Consider the following 18,256-nt stretch of genomic DNA (forward strand, 5'->3'; position numbering starts at 1 on the left):
TTTGTGTACCACTGTATAGCCTTCTTGATACCTGTTCCCCCAATCCAGCTTTGCAGGCGTCTATACAGGACAATATTTCATAGTCACCCCAGGGAAAGGGGAGACAAAGGTTTGTGACAGTTTTGTCTAAGGTGGTACTCACTGAAAAGAAGATGGAAAATCTAGATTAGCAGTTTAGCCACAATTATGAACACCTTAACAAATTTGTTCTTTTGGTTCATATTTATTGTGTATGGAATACATGACAAGACTACCATTTTCAACTCTCTCTTTTATTGTGGTAAAACATACATAACATAAAGTTTACCATTTTAGTGATTTTAAAGTACGCAGCTCAGTGGTGTTAAGTACGTTCACAATGTGGGGCAACCATTCTCACTGTCTAGTTTCCTCCCATCCCCCTGGCAACCATTAGTTTGCTTTGGATTTGCCTTTTCTGCATAGTTCACATACATGGAACCATAAAACATTGGCCTTTTATCTCTGGCCTCTTTAACTTAGCGAGTGTTCAGGGCCCTTTCACTTTGTAGCATGTATTCATTCTCTTTGGTGGAAGTGCACATAACAGCTATATAGACATCACCACCTCCGTTTTGCAGGTGATAAACTAAGACCCGCGTAACACACATCTCCCTGAACTAACTCTAGAAACAGCTCTCACACTTTTGCCTATGCACTTGCTTGTCAGCTATTTTTTTTCCTTCCTTGATACATAATGTGGAAAATTAGAAGAATGAATGAAAAAGGAAGAGAGGAGGTAATTATTTTTCCATTGTAGGATTTTCCATAAGTAATCATCTGTCAACACTTCATTTTTTTCTGCTTGGGATATTCCTTTTGAGGATTAAAGTTATTAACTGGTAACTGTAAAAATTTAATTTTTAAGGCACCACAGAATTCAATCTTATCTGGCTTCCTAGTTTCATTCAGGCCTAGGGGTCTGAGTATTGAGAATGAGGGAGGGCTGTGGGGTGGGAAACTTCTTCCTCAACCTTTCGTCATCACATGTTAATGCAAAATTCCGGGCTATGCTAGGAAGTGAATGCTAGGTTGCATTGCCTCAGCCTTCTTACCTTTGGAAGTCTGCACTTCTGTACTGAGGTTTAGTCTCATCTCCGCACCCCAGCCTGAGTGCCCACTTGAGGATTTTTGCCTAAGCTGTGGAGATTTTTCTGTGGTTTCTCTCATTTCCAGGTGCCTTTGTTTGGTAGAATGTGAAGTGGTCCCTCCTAAGAGTGGCCCAGAGTTCATGTCAGCACCAGTGCTGGCGCTGAGTCCCCTCTGCTGGAGCTCTTGTCTAGACCAGCCTGTGGACTTTGCAGGAGTGGCATGTATTTACGGACACCTAAGAGATATTTTGCTTCTCTTTAAGGGATAAGGCCACATCACTTTTGAAAATGAGGTCCTTGACAGCACTTGGCCTCATTTTCTGCCTGTTCATTAAGAGTTTACCCTTCATTTTATATAGCACTATATCAAAATTAGGCCGGAGGCCTATTTTCTAGAGAGTTTTTGTGATAGTATATTTTGTAATTTGGTGTAGAAATCTACAATTGCGTACCTTCTTCTGGAGGTGGGGCGACCTGCTTCTGCCCTCCTCTCAGGTAAGAATGGCCACATATTTGCCTGGTTGTATTCTGTGTCCAGTTGTGTTCTATTGCATTCAAAGAACAGGAACAATAGGAATGTTCCACCTATGAAAAACCTTTGTTTTCCCAAAGACTTGACTCTTATACAACAGGGTAAACTCTGTGAGGACAAGGGTCAGACTGTTTTCCTTGGGCTGGTCTTTCCCAGTATTCCATCTTCAAAGGGGCCATTGAATCCTTATTTGCTGAAGTGACTTCTCAGTGTGGTTCTTATGGAGAAAACGCTCTTTCTGCTGATAGTTGCTCATGGATAAATCACCTAGGGGTGAGTTAACTTGGGACTGAGAGGAGAAAGAACGATTCTAGTGAATGTCACAACCTGTACCCCTAGTTTTCAGGGCAGTTTAAATAGAGAAATACTCAGTCTATACTTCCTAGAAAACCAGAGGGCGCAGAAAGTCCCGAGAATGTGCTGGAAAGGCAGCCTTCTCTCAGACATTCTCCAGAAGCTTCCATAAGCCAAGGACAGTAACCAGATGGGTGATTTGGTAAGTCCTTAGACTTTTCCTTTCAGTTTCTTCCTGAAATATTTCCTTCCTGGGAAAGATAAGAAATTAAGTCAGAATTCTTTCTCCCTGTAAGACTGATCAAAGAGCAGTTAAAAGAAGTAAAAGCAATCAAATGACTGGGATTCATTTAGGAAAGAGTAAAAGAAGGGTGGTGTCTTGGTCGGAAGAGAGAAAATAGAGCAGGGCAGAGTTTTAGCTGCAGGCTGTGTTTATGGAGTCAGGCTTGGCTTGCCTCTGCCGCATCTGTTCTCTTTCCATGGGGGATGTGAGGAAGTGGGAGGATGTTGATGCCCTGAAACCTCTTACCGTAGGAGAGTCTAATTGTTTCAAGATGGTTTCCCCTATATTTGAATGTGCCTTTAATTAAAGTTATGTGTGTTTGTCTTAGGAACAACCAGACTAAATAAAATCTCTGCTGGGACTGTTGTATTTGAACAAATACCCACCAGGGCATGTGTACACAGACCTTTAAAAATACGCGTGTACACAGACATACACACACACACGTGTGCTTTCATGTAGCCCACATTTCAGAAATCTGATCATTTTGACTTTGAAAGCAAGAACTTGTGAAAAGATTTTTAGGCATCTCTTTGGAACTTAAATATAACGTGTGGGAAGTAGTCCTTGATCAACATCAGTATAATAAGGGGCTTTTCTGGCTAGTGGCTTGTTGTACTTTCTGTTTTCTTGTTTTTGCAGGTTAGGGATGTATTAGAAATAATATACCAGCTGTTCAAGCTTAGAAATCAAGTCATACCACCTAATCAGCTTTCTTCAGTTCTTCTCACAAATACCTGACAAATTAGTTTACCTGAAACCAGTACATACTACATATGTAATTGCAGCCTTTATCCTTCCCTGAAAAATTACGCTGTGTCTTTGTAATAAGACCTTTTGACATTTGACAGAGTGAAATGCTATATCCACTCTGCTTTGGACCGCGTAGATTTTTAACACTGATAATAACCTCTTCTTGTGCCTTACAAATATGCTCGAGTGCTTGTGCTTCATGAATCTACTAGGTGGTAGGTACTCCTTTAGTCTCGAATGTTCCAAACTGTTGTAAGCAGATTTTTTAAAAAGAGCAACATATGGTCCTTGCCTGCAAAAGGCACAATATCTAGTTAGGAAGGTAAAACCAATGAAAATGCTAGTGAATAATTATTGCTAATATGTAAAATACGAACCACAGGGTTCAAGACAGGAGTGCTACTGTGCTACTGGGGAGCTAAAAACTGCTACCTGTTGAGATGTAAAGTGAATGGACTTGAAGAATGAATGGATGGGTAGGATTTGGGTGAATGCAAGGCAAGAGGATGGTGTAGGTACAGGTAACAGCAGGTTAAGCAAGTTGAAAAGCAAATGACACCTTGGCCATTATTCCCTTCTTTAATAGCTTATCACAGTCAAGTTAAGGGCCCCACTTGACACTAGATCATCCATTCTCAACTTGACTTTCATTACAATCAATTGGGCAGCTTTGGAAAAGGCTGGGTTTCACCCTCAGGGGCTGAGGGTTGAATTGCTATGGAGTGCGGTCAAGGCAGAGGGGTTTTTAAAAGTGGTTTAAATGATCAGTCCAATCTGAGAAGTCACTACACCATGAGAGTCACATTTCCTAGTCTTCCCAACAGGTGCTACCAATGATAGTCACAAGTGGGCTGAAGACAGCTTGTGAAGCCCAGGTTAATTTTTTCCTAGCACGTGTGTAGATGTGCATGTAATGCTTGTGCACAAAATAAAATTTAAATGAAAATCTAATGTTGTCTTAAATATGTAAAAGTAACATAATTCCTGAAGTTTAAAAGGGAAACAGTGTTGTATGTTAAGCAAAACATTTTGTTGCACGCAGTAAAAAAAAGGTATGTAACCAAAATAGAGGTGAAAATTGGTGAGAATAGATTTGCAAATTAGAAATAATACTGATGAAAATATTGGTAGAATCCCAAGATTTTTCATTTTAAAATGTCTCAATATTTTCAAAGTTGAATTAAGTATAGTGAACATGAAGGATTTTAAACACTCAGATGGGTAATTATTGCCCAGGACCAAAACTCTCTGGCTTTGCCCCTTGCCTGGGTCATCTGGCAGTGGAAGGCACCGGCTGGACCTGCCCCCAATGCAGAGGTCAGGGGAGCCTGGGAAATATGGTTCACTGTTATACAGAGCAGAGCAGGGGAGGATGGGGTGGATCTTGGAGCACACAGGCAGTGACCTGCCCTCAGTCATCGCACAAGAGGGCATGCTGGAGCAGGAGGTTCTCACGCTGAGCAGCAGCCAGACAGTTCACGGGTCCAGGCATATAGGATCACCAGCACACGCCTGTTTTTCACAGGCTTCTGCTTTCTCATCTCCATTCCTGCCTTCCCTAAATGCCCATCCCATGGAGTTTTGTGTATCTTCCAGTGATCAGTTTTCCCACCTCTTTCATGAAGTCTTTGCTAATTTCCAAAGTGGAAAGCAACTGCCATTCCCAAATCACCTGGAATCTGTGAGTCTCAGTTACCTATGTGTTTACCTCTGTTACCAGAGTTAGAGCCCAAACTTTCCTAATTAGTAAGAAAGGAATTGTTATTATACGGAACCAGGGGCCTTCACCTGTGTTATCAATTCGGCAAATAGTTCATTTGTTCATTCCTTTAAAAAGACCCTGTCAGTTTCTCTCAGGTATTTCTCATGGGATGTTCTCAATCACCCTGGGATAAATTTATGAAGAGGAATGTGCGACTTGGAAAGGTTCAGGAATTAATACAAATCATTTGTTTTAACTTTTAGGGCTGGAGTTTGGGGGGTGTATCAGTTCTATAATATACAAATCATTTGTCCTAATGGAAATCTTATAATGCCCAAGTACTATTCCCAGGCCACATTTATGAAATCAGACAGTCCTGAAGAAAAAGAGCTAATGTTTAAGGTAAGTGTTGTGGGATTTCTTAGCTCTTGAGTATGTGATCTTTCAACTCAGTGTCTCCATTGTCCTGTCCTCAGAAAAGCCTGTCCCTAGAAGTATCACTGCCGATGCTATTCATTAGCACATCCTGGGCACTTAAAGGACAGTAATGTTATTTTTATAGCCTTTGGTTTTTGTATCAGTCTCACTTACTATGCCCATTTAGCAGGGAAAGGCAGCAAATATTTCCTTTTCTCAACCTGTCTGCTACATAGTTTCTGCTAGAAGCAGTGATCCAGGTTGCTGTTACAGTTGCCTTGGAAATTGCTGAAAGCTTGTCTGCAGTGGTACTTTTGGCTGGAGGGATTTCTTCATGGGTCAGAGGGGTTAATACCCACCAGCAGAGTGGAATTTAGTTTTACAGGGCTTTTATAATTAGAAGCTATTAGACAGGACTGCCTTCCTTACCCTCAGATTATAATCTGAAATGGGACTCCAGACCTTTTAACCCTATTGTTAGGATTGTCCCAACTGAAATATTCCATGTGAACCCAGCCTCATTGAGCTCAGTGACCTAGAATTCAGATGTGCAACAAAGACGTGCCATAAAACAATTGGTGGGTTGAGCTGGAACCATAGACTTTTAGAGCTAAAAAAAACAAAAAAATTTTTTTTTTTTTTTTTTTTTTTTTTTTTTTTGATATACAGACTAGTTGAGTGAGCTGAATTTGAATGACTTTACTGGAAGACAATATTCTTGTAAAATTTCCTCTTTTTAGTTTTTCATTCTTCAGCATCTCCTCTCCAGTGAGTGATACATGATACATACAGCTCTTGGTATAAAATGGCTCGAGGATAGTAGCCTTGAGAGCAAAACCAGAAACTACTAGAGTTGTAGTTCATGTCTTCCTGCTTTGCCAGTGATCCTAAATTAAATTGAATGTGCTTTAGAATCACGTGGGGTCTTGCTGGACTCCACCCCTGGAATCTGAGCAGGATCCTGAGGATTTGCATTTCTAACAGGTTCCCAGGTGATGCTGACACTGCTGGTCCTGGGCACATGCTTGGGGAACCCACTGTAGACCTGTGATGGGAAGCAACACTGAACTTGGCTAAAGGACATAATTTGTCTCTCAAGCATGTGCATGGCAACCTGAGAAAAATTTACAGTTATGACAGTTTATGGCCATGCCTTGACTTGAGGAACTCAAAAACTTTAGAATGAAAAAAGCAAATTCAAAGCTAAAGATCTGCATCACCTAAAAACACAACCCCTGGACCCCCACAAAGCTAAAAATTACTTCTGCCTGATAGGAAAGTTGAAAGAAGCAAGGTCAAATATCAGCATAATGGAACACACATCTTAATGGAGCTGACAGACAATAAACAAGGCATACCTTGTAAAGATAGATATGCTGAAGAAAATGAGGAGGGCAGGGGCCACTGTGATTAAGCTTCAGGAAGGAAGGGCTCAGTGAGCAGATTTCTGAATGGAGTGGGCACAATGCCAAGCACTTTTCTGGAGGAATGGCTCTCCTGGTGGAGGGAACAGCAGAGCAAAGACCCTGAGGAGAGAGGGTGTCTGATGGACTCAGGAAACCACAAGGAGCCAGTGGGCTGGAGCCCCGTGAGCAGGGAGACTTCTGGAAGGTGAGGTGGAGGAGGCAGCCAAGGCCCCTCATGCAGAGCCTTGAAGAGTATGGCTAATCTTAATCATAAATACTTCCTGACTCTGCCTCCAAGTAGATTGAAATATACAGAAAAACATCTTATGAAGGAATACAATAAAAATAGAAGCAACGTTAGGTGGTCAGAATGTGAGGCATCTGTTGCAGAACTGAAATGGTGAGGCTCTCAAAGGACTACTACTTCTGATTTTCTTACTGAGTATGGTGACTCCATTTTTGGAAAGGGATTTTTTTTTTTTTTTTTTTTTTAAAGGAAAGAAGAAAGATATGAGTATATTAGAGAGAAGTTGCTGTCTGAGTTAGGTCAGTAATTAAGTCCTGCTCTTTGATATATTTCCTAACTTCTCTGAGCCTCTGTGTCTCTATGAAATAAAGATGCGGGACCAGTTATTCTGGAAACTTCTAACACTCTGGAATTCTGGCATGTGGATATCTCTGGTAGGATCTGGTGTATGATCAGCTCTTTGTGTGAGTGTTGGTTGTTTGCTTGACTTGGGGACTAGAAATTGGTTGCAGAGACAGTGGGGAAGGTTTTAAAGACCTTATTGTGGTCCAGACCTCTGTGGACCTGGAGTCTAGGTGATGAAAGCAACAAGAGTGTTGGGTTTGGGTGAAATTTTCTGTGAATGAATATGCCTGGAAAATCAAGTCTTCTAAAAGTAGCCTTGAGAATGTGTATTTCCTTCCAATATATATTTCAGCTGGCAATCAGAAACCAGAAGAATTGTGTTTATTATTACTCTGGAAAATTGAAAGAACTTTCCAGGCCATAACTCATGGGCTTTTGGATAGCAGCAGCTCAAGTCCCCTTCTGGTGAAGAGCCTTGGGAAATATCCCAGCCTTGTCCTAAGGTATTTATTTCGGGAAGTTTTGCACAACTTTGCTGAATTTTTTTTTTTTTTTTTTCTTTTTTAAGGAAACGAAACCTCCATTGCTGGCTCTGTTTGCTTCAGTGCTGGGATTACATTCCTGTCCTTTTTTTTTTTTTTTTTTTTTTTGATCCCGGGCAATACTAATCGGCCCCAGTGAGAAGCCCATGTTTGTTTTTTGCCAAATACTCCCAGTTTTTTAGTTTGAACTTTGTTGAAGGTCCAGACAGTAAGTTATAATCCATAGCATTTCAGTTTGCAGGGTGATTGACAAACAATGCTACTTATCAGCATAGTGGTGATGGGCCAGCTGTGCGCCATAATGCCTGAGTTAGGACTTGGTTGCCACTTTTTTTTTTTAGGAGTTTTTCAGATGATATTTAAGACATTCAGAACTATGTTACTGAGAAATACATTTAGAGTACAAACTCCTTGTTCATTCTGGAACTTTTGGCAAGTTGGTAAACTCTGTGCCTGTTTGCTCCTCTGTAAAGTGGGAACCACAAGAGTTTATTCTAACTCCTGAAAGCCTGCAATGAGGATAAGACACTCTTGGTGCACAGTATTTCGATAGACTAGATTCTGAGATTGATGACGTTGCTGTCATCTAACTGCCTTAAACATGGTTTAGAAGGAGGGAACTGGGGCTCTCACAGCCACCATCAAGAAGCAACAAAGCAGCCAATAGCTGTGCTGCCTGGTCCTCCCACAGAGCCCCCAGCCTCTTACACGCTAGCCCCTCTCCTAGCCCCTGCTCCGCGTCCTCCAGCCTACACTCAGCCTGCCTGCCCTCTGGCTGCTCTTTGAGGCTAGGGTCATCAGTGAGTTGACTTTCTCTTGGGGCGGGTGTGGCTAGTGGGAATGAGAGAGAGAGGGAGAATGTGAGGGAGCAACAAACTCCCAAGCACTGAAAACTTGGGATCTTTTCAAGTGACAGAAGCAGCAACATTCCAAATATCAATAAGCATCAAAGGATCAAAGTAATTTTATATAAATCTTTGGGCTGCTTATTTGTTATTGTTATTTCATTACATCTCTGTTGAAGGGCCCTGGCTGAGTCTTAGAAGCAGAGCTACACATCCCATATTAGAATGAAACATGACCCAGTGGGGCTGCCTTTTTTGGTGGAACATGTCTATGAAATTGTTTTTAAGGCTAAGGGGATTACGTTTTCAAAAGACCATGAAACAGTGGGTGCTTGGCAAGAGTGATGGTGTGAGGCTTTTAATGTGAAGAACAGTGCCTCTCATACTTGAGTGGGCACACCAGGTCAGCTGGGGACCTTGTACCAGCAGCTTCTGTCATTCAGTAGATGTGAGGCAGGGCCCCAAAAGCTCATGTTTTGGTGGGGGATACCTGGGCATTTGAACCCATGGGCACTTAACCACGGAGCCACATCCCCAGCCCCCATGCAGCTGAGTAGCCAAGACAGGCTACTGAAGTCTGTCACTGTAGCTGCCTCAGAATTTGGGAATCCACCATGGACATCCCTCAATAGTGACCAGTGTCCTTGTCGCTGGGCCTGGGGTCAGAGGGGTGGATAAAATATAGTTTGCCTGCCTCTGCTGAATTCTTAACCCCTCTAAATAAAGAAATAAACAGGTAAAAAAAATCTCTCATAAAATATATTGTTATATGAGCCTTTGAATGACATTTCTTATCTTTAAAAGGAAAGGCCACACTTTTTAATTAGAAGTAAAAGCTTATGTAGAGACAAAGCCAAAGGATGTTCCTAATTTGTTTTGCATTCACTCTTTTATATTCCTTTTTAACAGGAAATTTCAGCTGATAATTAGTTGCACTAACTGCTTCAAAGGGCTTGTTAAGAAAGACTTAAATGTTTTGCCTCTGGACTTTTTAAGTTGTAATTAAAATTCTCATTTCTTAAATTAAAATTTACTAGACATAAAACATCTTGGCTAGGATGTGGAGAAATTGGATCCCCTCCTACATTGTTGATAGAGATATAAATTGGTGCAGTAGCTTTAGAAAAGAGTTTAGCAGTTCCTAGAAAATTAAATGTTTAGCATATGACTCTGCAGTTCCACTCCTTGGCATACAACTACTAGAAATGAAAATACATTCCACACAAACACTGTACACAAATGTTTTAGCAGCAATAATAATAACCCCAAGTAGGAAAAAGTCCAGATGTCCATCTTGTAACGAATGGATGAACAAAATGTGGAATACTCCTGAAGTAGAACATTGTGAAGGAAGAAGTGCAGTATTGACACCATAGCATGAGGGAACCTGGAAAACATGCCAATGAAAGAAGCCGGACACAGGGGACCATCTTCAGGAAATGTCCAGAAGAGGCTAATTAGTGGAGGCAGAAAGTGGGTTAGTGATTTACAGGGACAAAATGGACCAAGAAATGGGATGGATGCAGGGGTTTTTTTTCTTTTTAGGGTGATGAAAATACTCTGTAATTACGTTGAGAAGTTGGTTGCACAACCTTGTGAATACAATAAAACAACCGAATGGTACATTTTAAAATGGTGAATGTTATGGTAGTTGAATTATATCTCAATAAAAAGATAAAAATATGTTCACTTTTCTTCTTTACTCTCTAATTTGTTTTAATAGAACGATTTTTCAGCGTTATATGTAGCTTTTAATGGTTTATCACAGGATTTCACAACCTGGGCACTAGGATATTTGGACTGGATAGATAATCCCTTGTTATGGGGAATAGTCTTATCCTTTTTGTAGGATGCCCAGCAGTATCTCTGGCCTCTGTTGCTCCCTGGCAATAGCAAAAAAATGTCCCCCGATGTTGCCAAATGTCCTGGTGTGTATGTGTGTATGTGCATGTTTTGAGACCACTGGTTTATCTTTAGTGTTCCTTCTAAAAGCCAAGCTCCATAAACAAAGGGACTTTATTTTATTCCCGGGTTATTTCTCAGTGCTTAATTTGACACATGGATACCCTAGGATCCTAGTAGATGTGTAAATGAATATATTTAGCTATAGTAGTAACAGTGTATAAAAATAGACAGCTATAGAAATATCAAAACCATTCCACACTTGAGTTAGCTCCAGTGCCCAATTAACATTGTCAAGAATACTCTCCTAAGGGTGTGTGTGGGGGGCATTAATCAACCTCTGTTTCACCCCCCACCCCAACCCTGCTCATTTCAGTCCAATCTACTAACCGTCTTTATGTTGAGGTTCATTCTTTCAGCCAATTATCCAGGACATAGGCCATGCTCTTAATTAGGTGCTGACCTGGGGTACCATCTGCTCTGTAAGCCTGCAGTAACCCACAGCCCCTCTGCCTGCCATTCAGATTGGTGCTAGCCCCAGCATGCCAGCCTCCTGGCCTTCCTCTACTGAGGGTGCCTACATTTGTCAGTCACTGCATAAGGAAGGAAATCTGTATTCTGTCATCGACAAATCCAGGTTGTGTCACGGACAGGTAGTGTTTTTCTATCCAATGAAGCCCAACTTTCTACTTGAATATCTTACTAAAAGTTGGCTCTGCCTCTGGTTCACATTCAGAGGCTAAATGTTAATGGCTTGCTGCTGCCAAACCCTGCGCTGAGGATTATCACTTCCGTAGAAGGTGCCAGAATGTAAGCAGCTCAAGTGTGAGCCTTAGATGAGGCTGGTCTTGGGTGGCTTTTGTAGTGCATGACTGTCTACAATTTGTTTCCAAGTTTCCACTCACTGAAAAGATATATAGGTTTTATCTCCCACCTCTCTGGCCCTTCGTTTTTTAAGTCATGATGCTTCTGACTTAATTTCTGCTAACCTGACTTTTCTGAATGTTGAAATAATTCCTTTCATTAAGCAACATGTCACAGAGTCTGCTTTTTATTATGTGGGTGAGTCTACAATAATTGGTGGCCTTTGCTAAATACTTTTACATACAATTCATTTATTCTTCACAGTCCATTTTACAGATGTGGAAACTGGGATACAGAGAACTCCTACCCAAGATTATACTTACCAAGTGGCAAAATGAACGTTGAAGCTCATTTAGTTTGAGCCCTTAAGGATGATGTTTTACCTACCTAATATCACACTTCTTGTTATTCTTTCTCATCTGACTGCATATTTTTGTCCTGTGCTAAGCTTTAATAATGTTAAAGTTTATTCAAAGCTTTAATTTTGCAAAGTCATGGACAGTAGATATAATGAGGACTTGATACCCTAAAGTTAAAACTTTAAGATGACTAGATAACCAATTTAGATAAACAAAAATAATAGCAATGTATTTTCCCACCTTGCCCTTCTGTACAGTGGTATTTATCCCACTCCTTATGAATAGCTTCTTCCAGCTTGGGGAATGAGGGAAAGAAGGCAGGGCCCTTCTCTTCCAGAGTTTTCTCTCCCAGGGAAATAAACAAAATGACTCAGCTCTTTTTGTGGATAGTTGATTATTTACATATATATCTAGACTGAACATATAAGTACTACCGTAACATAAAGGTGATAGGTTGTTAGGGGTTTGTTACCAAAGTCACTTCAGTGTCTAATATGTGCCTTAATTTTCTGCATCTGTACATATTTCATAAAAATAAGCCAAAGCTGTACCAGCACACAAACCATTTTGGTTTTCTTTTATGTGGCAACTGATTTAGCAAGCTCATGCAGTTTATAAAAACCATATTACAAGTTAGATAGTAAAGTGATTTTTATGAGTAAAAAACAATGGCAATGACATATTATTAGACAGAATATTAGATTATTATCCTTTTAGGTAGGTAATAGGTGTTAGAGTGATCAATCTATATCAAAGTAACTATAAATTATATATATACATATATGAGTGTGGATATATACATATACATATATATAAATATATATATACTAAATAGTATAGAAAATTTTAGTGAATTTTCATTTTTACTTGTAATTGATCACCAAAGAGTCTTTGTTATTCCACAGGATATGCTCACAGAACTCACAAGACTTTCCCAGTTTCAAACCACAGCATGTACTTTAATGAATAGTATCAGGATTCTAATAAAATTAAGGAAGTCCACTAGAGTCCACATCAAGGAGAGGGAACGGAAACCTCAGCATATGGGAGTGTTTAGGAGCTGTTACAATTTTGTTTTCTGAGTGTCTTGATTATGTCTTACAAATTACAGGCATGGTTGGGTTGTAAAGATATGTGTGGGTTTAGTTTGTTTGCTTTTTAATTTTGCTTTTGTTATAGTTGTTTGTGTATGTGTGTGTGTGAGCACGCATGCATGCCATTATATATTGTTGTGGATGTATCCTTTTAAAACTAAATCCACAGTACAAAAATCTTAATTTTAATCTTAATTTTAGCTTTTCTTTCTTTCTTTCTTTCTTTCTTTTTTTCTTTCTTTCTTTCTTTCTTTCTTTCTTTCTTTCTTTCTTTCTTTCTTTCTCTTTCTTTCTTTGCCTACAAGTTGTGCTAGGCTGTCTACTAGCTCTCTATTGGTTAAGGGAGTTGTTTTTCTTAATCTTGGAGGGGTTCAGTCTTGAACCCTTCAAACTATTCTCTGTCTTATTAGAAAACTAAGACCCTATCAGAAAACTATTTTGAAATCACCATATTCTGTGTAATTATAGTTATACAGCATATTTTCCCTTTAAAGCATTTTAACCAAAGTGCTCAAATATCTTTATAATCTAATGATATGTGGTAATACAGATTCTTTCAAGCCTGAATTTACCTTACAGATATATAATTAAACAGTATCCACTAGAACTTATGGTTCATCCTGTGGATGATCACACACAAAATATCCAAGCCTGGCATGATTCAGTATCCTCTAGGGAATAGGTAGCGTTGTCAAAAGGGTGACTGAGGAGAGTTTAAGAAAGGAACTATTTACAAATGTGTTGCCAAGTTAAGGGAAACCAACAAGGTTGGGAATGCAGCCCTGGGCTGGTAATAGTGGGAATCTTTTCTATCTTGACCCAGAGGGATGAGGAGAGAGAGCAAATACCCAAACCCAGGGAGAGCCATGGTTGTAGCTTTGGGAGAACCAGAACTGTGTCCTTCATAGAGGAAAGATGACTGCTGCCAATGTGTGACCTGGAGGGGAGGGAGTGGGAAAGATCATGCTCTGAATTCTTTCCTCATATCCTGACTCTCATAAGTACCATTGGTCAAACTCAACCAGAAGCCAAAGGACATGATAGCCCATTGGCTTCAGTGCTCTGGAGGATTGTCTCCTGGATCTTGGGCCCAGGGTTAAGGGTAGAGGACAGATCTAGAGGGACAAAGAGAAGGCACAGCACCGGGGACTCTCCCCCACCAGAAGACTTATATTGTGTTCTGTGGGTTTGCTTCTATTTGCTAGAATTGCATGCTCAGTGAGAAGGAAGGATAATGTACAGATTAGAGCTCCGTGTCCCTCTGGAAAAGTGAATCAGAAACTAAAATGATGGTTAATCTGCCTTTCCTGCTTTGCAGCCTTATCCCTATGCTCCTGTGTCTTAGAAAGTAGACTAGAAGCTTCTGTGTAACAGCAGAACACAACAAACACCTGGAAATTAGAATCTTCTTGGAGAAATACCCCCCAAAAAAAAAAAAATGTTTAGTTGACTCACATGAATGACTTAGCTATCTGAAAATGTGATGATTGTTGGATAGGTGTGATATAAAGTTACAAGCCCAAATATTTGTCCTTATAATGAACTGTTTCTAATTACTTATATTTGTACTTTATTAAGGACAGTAAGTACTGAAGCTTTTGGTAAAATATGGGAAAATCTCATATTTGGTAAAATATGAGAAAATCATAAATTGGGAATGACTATCATTCTTAGCAGAAAAATGGTTGGAGAATAGAGAAAAAGGTCACTCCCTGATCTAAACTCTTAATTGGAGAGGCAGAAGAAAACAACCCCCCCCCATTTTTGTTAAAGCATATTCAGTGAAACCTTTACTTAATTAGATCCATCAAACGATGTGTTACACATTCACATTGCTGGTGGAATTGCAAATTGGTGGAGCCACTCTGGAAAGCAGTGTGGTGATCCTCAGAAAACTTGGAATTGACCCACCTTTTGACCCAGTTATCTCACTCCTCAGTTTATACCCACAGGACTTAAAATTAACATACTACAGTAAAACAGTCACATCAATGTTTATAGCAGCTCAATTCACAATAGCTAGATTGTGGAACCAACCTAGATGCCCTTCAACAGATGAATGGATAAAGAAACTGTGGTATGTATACACAGTGGAGTTTCATTCAGCCATAAAGAAGAATGACATTATGGCATTTGCAGATAGATGGATGGAATTGGAGAATATCGTGCTAAGTGAAATAAGCCAATCCCAAAAAACCAAAGGCTGAATGTTTTCCCTGATAAATGGATGATAATATATAATGAGGGAGGTGGGGAGGAGGGTGAGAGAAGAATGGAGGAACTTTAGATTACGTAGAGGAAATGGGGGGTATGAAAAGTGGTGTAATGAGACAGACATCATTACCCTATGTACATGTATGATTACACGAATGGTATGAATCTGCATCATGCACAACCATAGAAATGAAATGATGTACCCCATTTGTATACAATGAATCAAAATGCAGTCTGTAAAAAAAATAAAACAAAAGATGTGTTACAGCCACAAAGTGGTCAATTTTGATTGACACCAGAGGTTTTCCTTTCAAAAGCAATGTCTAAGTTCTGATATGGGATTGGAAATTGATTCCAGCATCCTAACACTTCTTGTGTCTATATTGATGTTTGGCCTTCCGAGTACTGACCTTGAATCCCTGCAGTTCAGTTATGTTCAACAGACTACTACATTTACTACTATAGTAGTGGCCTATAGTCATGCTGTTTGTCAGATATGTCTAGAATTTGAACCACCTATAAATATTGTCTATGATTCAGAGGCAATCTAAGAAACTTCAGAATAGAAAAAAATGTACATATCCCCTGTGAGGTTGGTGGGAACTAGAAGGGACCATGCAGAGCTTCAGAGGCCTGGAAGGGAAACTTCAAGCTCGCTGACCATGTTCTCTTGCTTGATGTATTGAAGGTGAGAGTGCATCCAGTTGTGAATTTACCGAATTGTATGCTATGAACGGTTTTCTTTATTTATGTCATACTTTAATCAAAGGTTAGGTGGAGCCAGGAGTGGTGACACACACCTTGGGAAGTAGAGGCAGGAGAATTTCGAGTCCAAAGCCAGCCTCAGCAACTCGGCAAGGCCCTAAGCAACTCAGTGAGACCCTGTCTCTAAATAAAATATATATTTTTAAAAGACTGGGGATGTTGCTCAGTGAGTAGTTCAGTGCCCCTGGGTTCAATCCCTGGTACCAAAAAAAAAAAAAAAAGGTGGTGTGTATGTGCACCTATGTACACTAATCGCTTTCCCAGTGTGTCCACCGTCAGAGTAGTCTATGGCTACCCTGTTGTTGAGACTTTTGATTTAGTTCTCTGTGGTCAAAGGAGATAGCAAGGGTAACATCTTAAAAGCAAATATACAAATGTAGAAAAGGAGGCAATATTAATCAACTTTAGGGCTTAGTACTTTGGGGGCTTTGTGTTAGCACCTCCCTGAAAGCAGAGTTCAAGGTACTGAAAACTGAGTCTTTTGGTGATGACTTAATTTCCTCAAGAGCAATTCATTATGTTATGTATACTGTTACAAGGCTGGGGAAGTTTTAGAAACCTTCTACAAAGATTAGTTAAAATAAAAGATTTATCATTTAAAGGTAAGCTATTACAAAATTAAGCCTTCCCCCAAAGTGGTAAAAACAGGGGTATTTTGTCCTGCCATTTAGGGGTGTTCTTTTGGTTAAGCTGTGTTTAAATAGGAATTCCATTTAAACAAGTCACCACATTCCCAAATCACTCCATGTAATCAACACTTTACTTTATGTGGAATCACCTACAAAGTGAATTTTGATTGTAAAGAGACATTATGCACAGATTGCTTCACAAACACAAAAACAGTAGGTGTGATCAGAAGCAGACTAAAAAGTAAAACATTAGCACCAGAGGATCCTTAGAAATCATTTGACTTAGTCCTTCCACTTTACAATGGAGGAAATATAAGCACAGAGAGGTGGATCTGATTTCCCCAAAGTGCACAGTTAATTTTTTTAAACTATTTTTTACAGTTAAAAATTTTTTTTTACAGTTAATTATGTTATGCTTGATTTACAACCAAACTTGAAGTGTTCCCATTTGATTATTTGTGCCCTTCACTCAACCTTCCTACAAAGGACAGAAGGCTGGAGTCAGACCCACTTGGTTTCAAATATTAAGTTCTTGGATTTGCAAGCTGTGTATGACTCTGGGCTCTGGTGACAGATCCTACCCTGGCAGAAAAGATTTCTGGGCATTGACTGAGAAGTATAGCCAAGTAGGAGGAGAACTGGAGGCTTGTTAACCTCTCTCTACAGGAAGGAAACAGAGAGGGGCAGGAAGGTCTCTATGGTGGAGATGGTCTTGAAACCTGTGGCCATCTCAACCTCTGGGCCTGACTGCCTGGTGATGGACTCTGCTTCCTTCTACCTGCAGAAGTGCCCTTCACCCTGGGATCGTTGGTGTGGCATTTACATGTGATACCTCCTTTTAATGGTCCAACTAAAGATGTAGAGCATGGTTTGACTCCACGTCACTGAGTTCTGGAGCTTCTTGTGGGCTTCCATCTGAGATAGACAGTGATAGGGCTCCCCTTGAAACACCGTCATGGGGAGGAAAAGGCATACGTCTAGAAGTGTGAAGGAGGTGTAGGCACATAACAGATGTCGCACGCAACTGTCGTTCATCGAAAACAGCGTTGCATGCATTGTCCAAGCATCACTGTTCAAGAACTTTGACCTCTGTGACTTAGACAGGTCCCTCTTTATGGAGGACATTATGTTGAAATGATGGTGTTGTGCCAGGCACAGTGGCACACACTTGTAATCCCAGTGGCTCGGGAGGCTGAGGCAGGAGGATCACAAGTTCAAAACCAGCCCCAGCAACTTATCGAGGCCTTAAGCAACTTAGTGAAACCCTGTTTCAAAGTAAAAAATAAAAAGGGCTGGAAATGTGGCTCAGTGGTTAAGTACCCCTGGGTTCAATCTCCAGTGCCAAAAAAAGAAAAAAAAAGAAGAAGAAATGATGGCATTGGTGAAAGCACTGGACAACAGAAAAAAGATAATAAAGACTTAATTATACACTCAGTCTAGTTGAGGCTCTCTATTGATTCATAAAGAGATAAATATGTGGTTAAATCTTACTTTTTCAAGCCTGAACTTTGGGTTGAAAGAAGTAAGATCAGGGTACTGCTCCATCATTAATAGAAGATGTCAGAAAGGAGGTGGGATGTAGCTCAGTGGTAGAGTGTGTGCTGAGCATGCAGGAGAGCCAGGGTTCAGTTCCCAGCACCAAAAATTAAAACAAAACAAAAGAAAGGGGTCAATGAGCAAATTATCAGACCATAGTGAGACTCTGTGTCCTCATCTTTAAAACAAGGTTAAGTTGGTGGTGCTCACCTATTGTTCCAGCTTCTCAGAAGGCTGAGCAGGAGGATCAATTTGAGCCCATGAGTTTGAGATTGACCTGGACAACATTTAAAAAATTAAACATACAATGATATGAAATGAGGCTGATAATAATAGCCACTCGGTGGGTGGTTGTGGAGCTCAAGTGAGAAAAAAATACAGGAAGAGACAAAAAGCTTTGTTAGAGATGAATGCAAGG

At 40.2% G+C, this 18,256-nt stretch overlaps 1 protein-coding gene across 4 annotated transcripts in view; it reads left to right on the plus strand.

The window, feature by feature from the left end:
* Rai14 (retinoic acid induced 14) overlaps positions 1-18,256 on the plus strand; it is a 144,514-nt gene that overhangs the window by 91,714 nt on the left and 34,544 nt on the right. The window lies entirely within an intron of this gene.

The sequence above is a fragment of the Sciurus carolinensis genome, chromosome 6, assembly GCF_902686445.1.
Source record: "Sciurus carolinensis chromosome 6, mSciCar1.2, whole genome shotgun sequence".
NCBI classification, from domain to species: domain Eukaryota; kingdom Metazoa; phylum Chordata; class Mammalia; order Rodentia; family Sciuridae; genus Sciurus; species Sciurus carolinensis.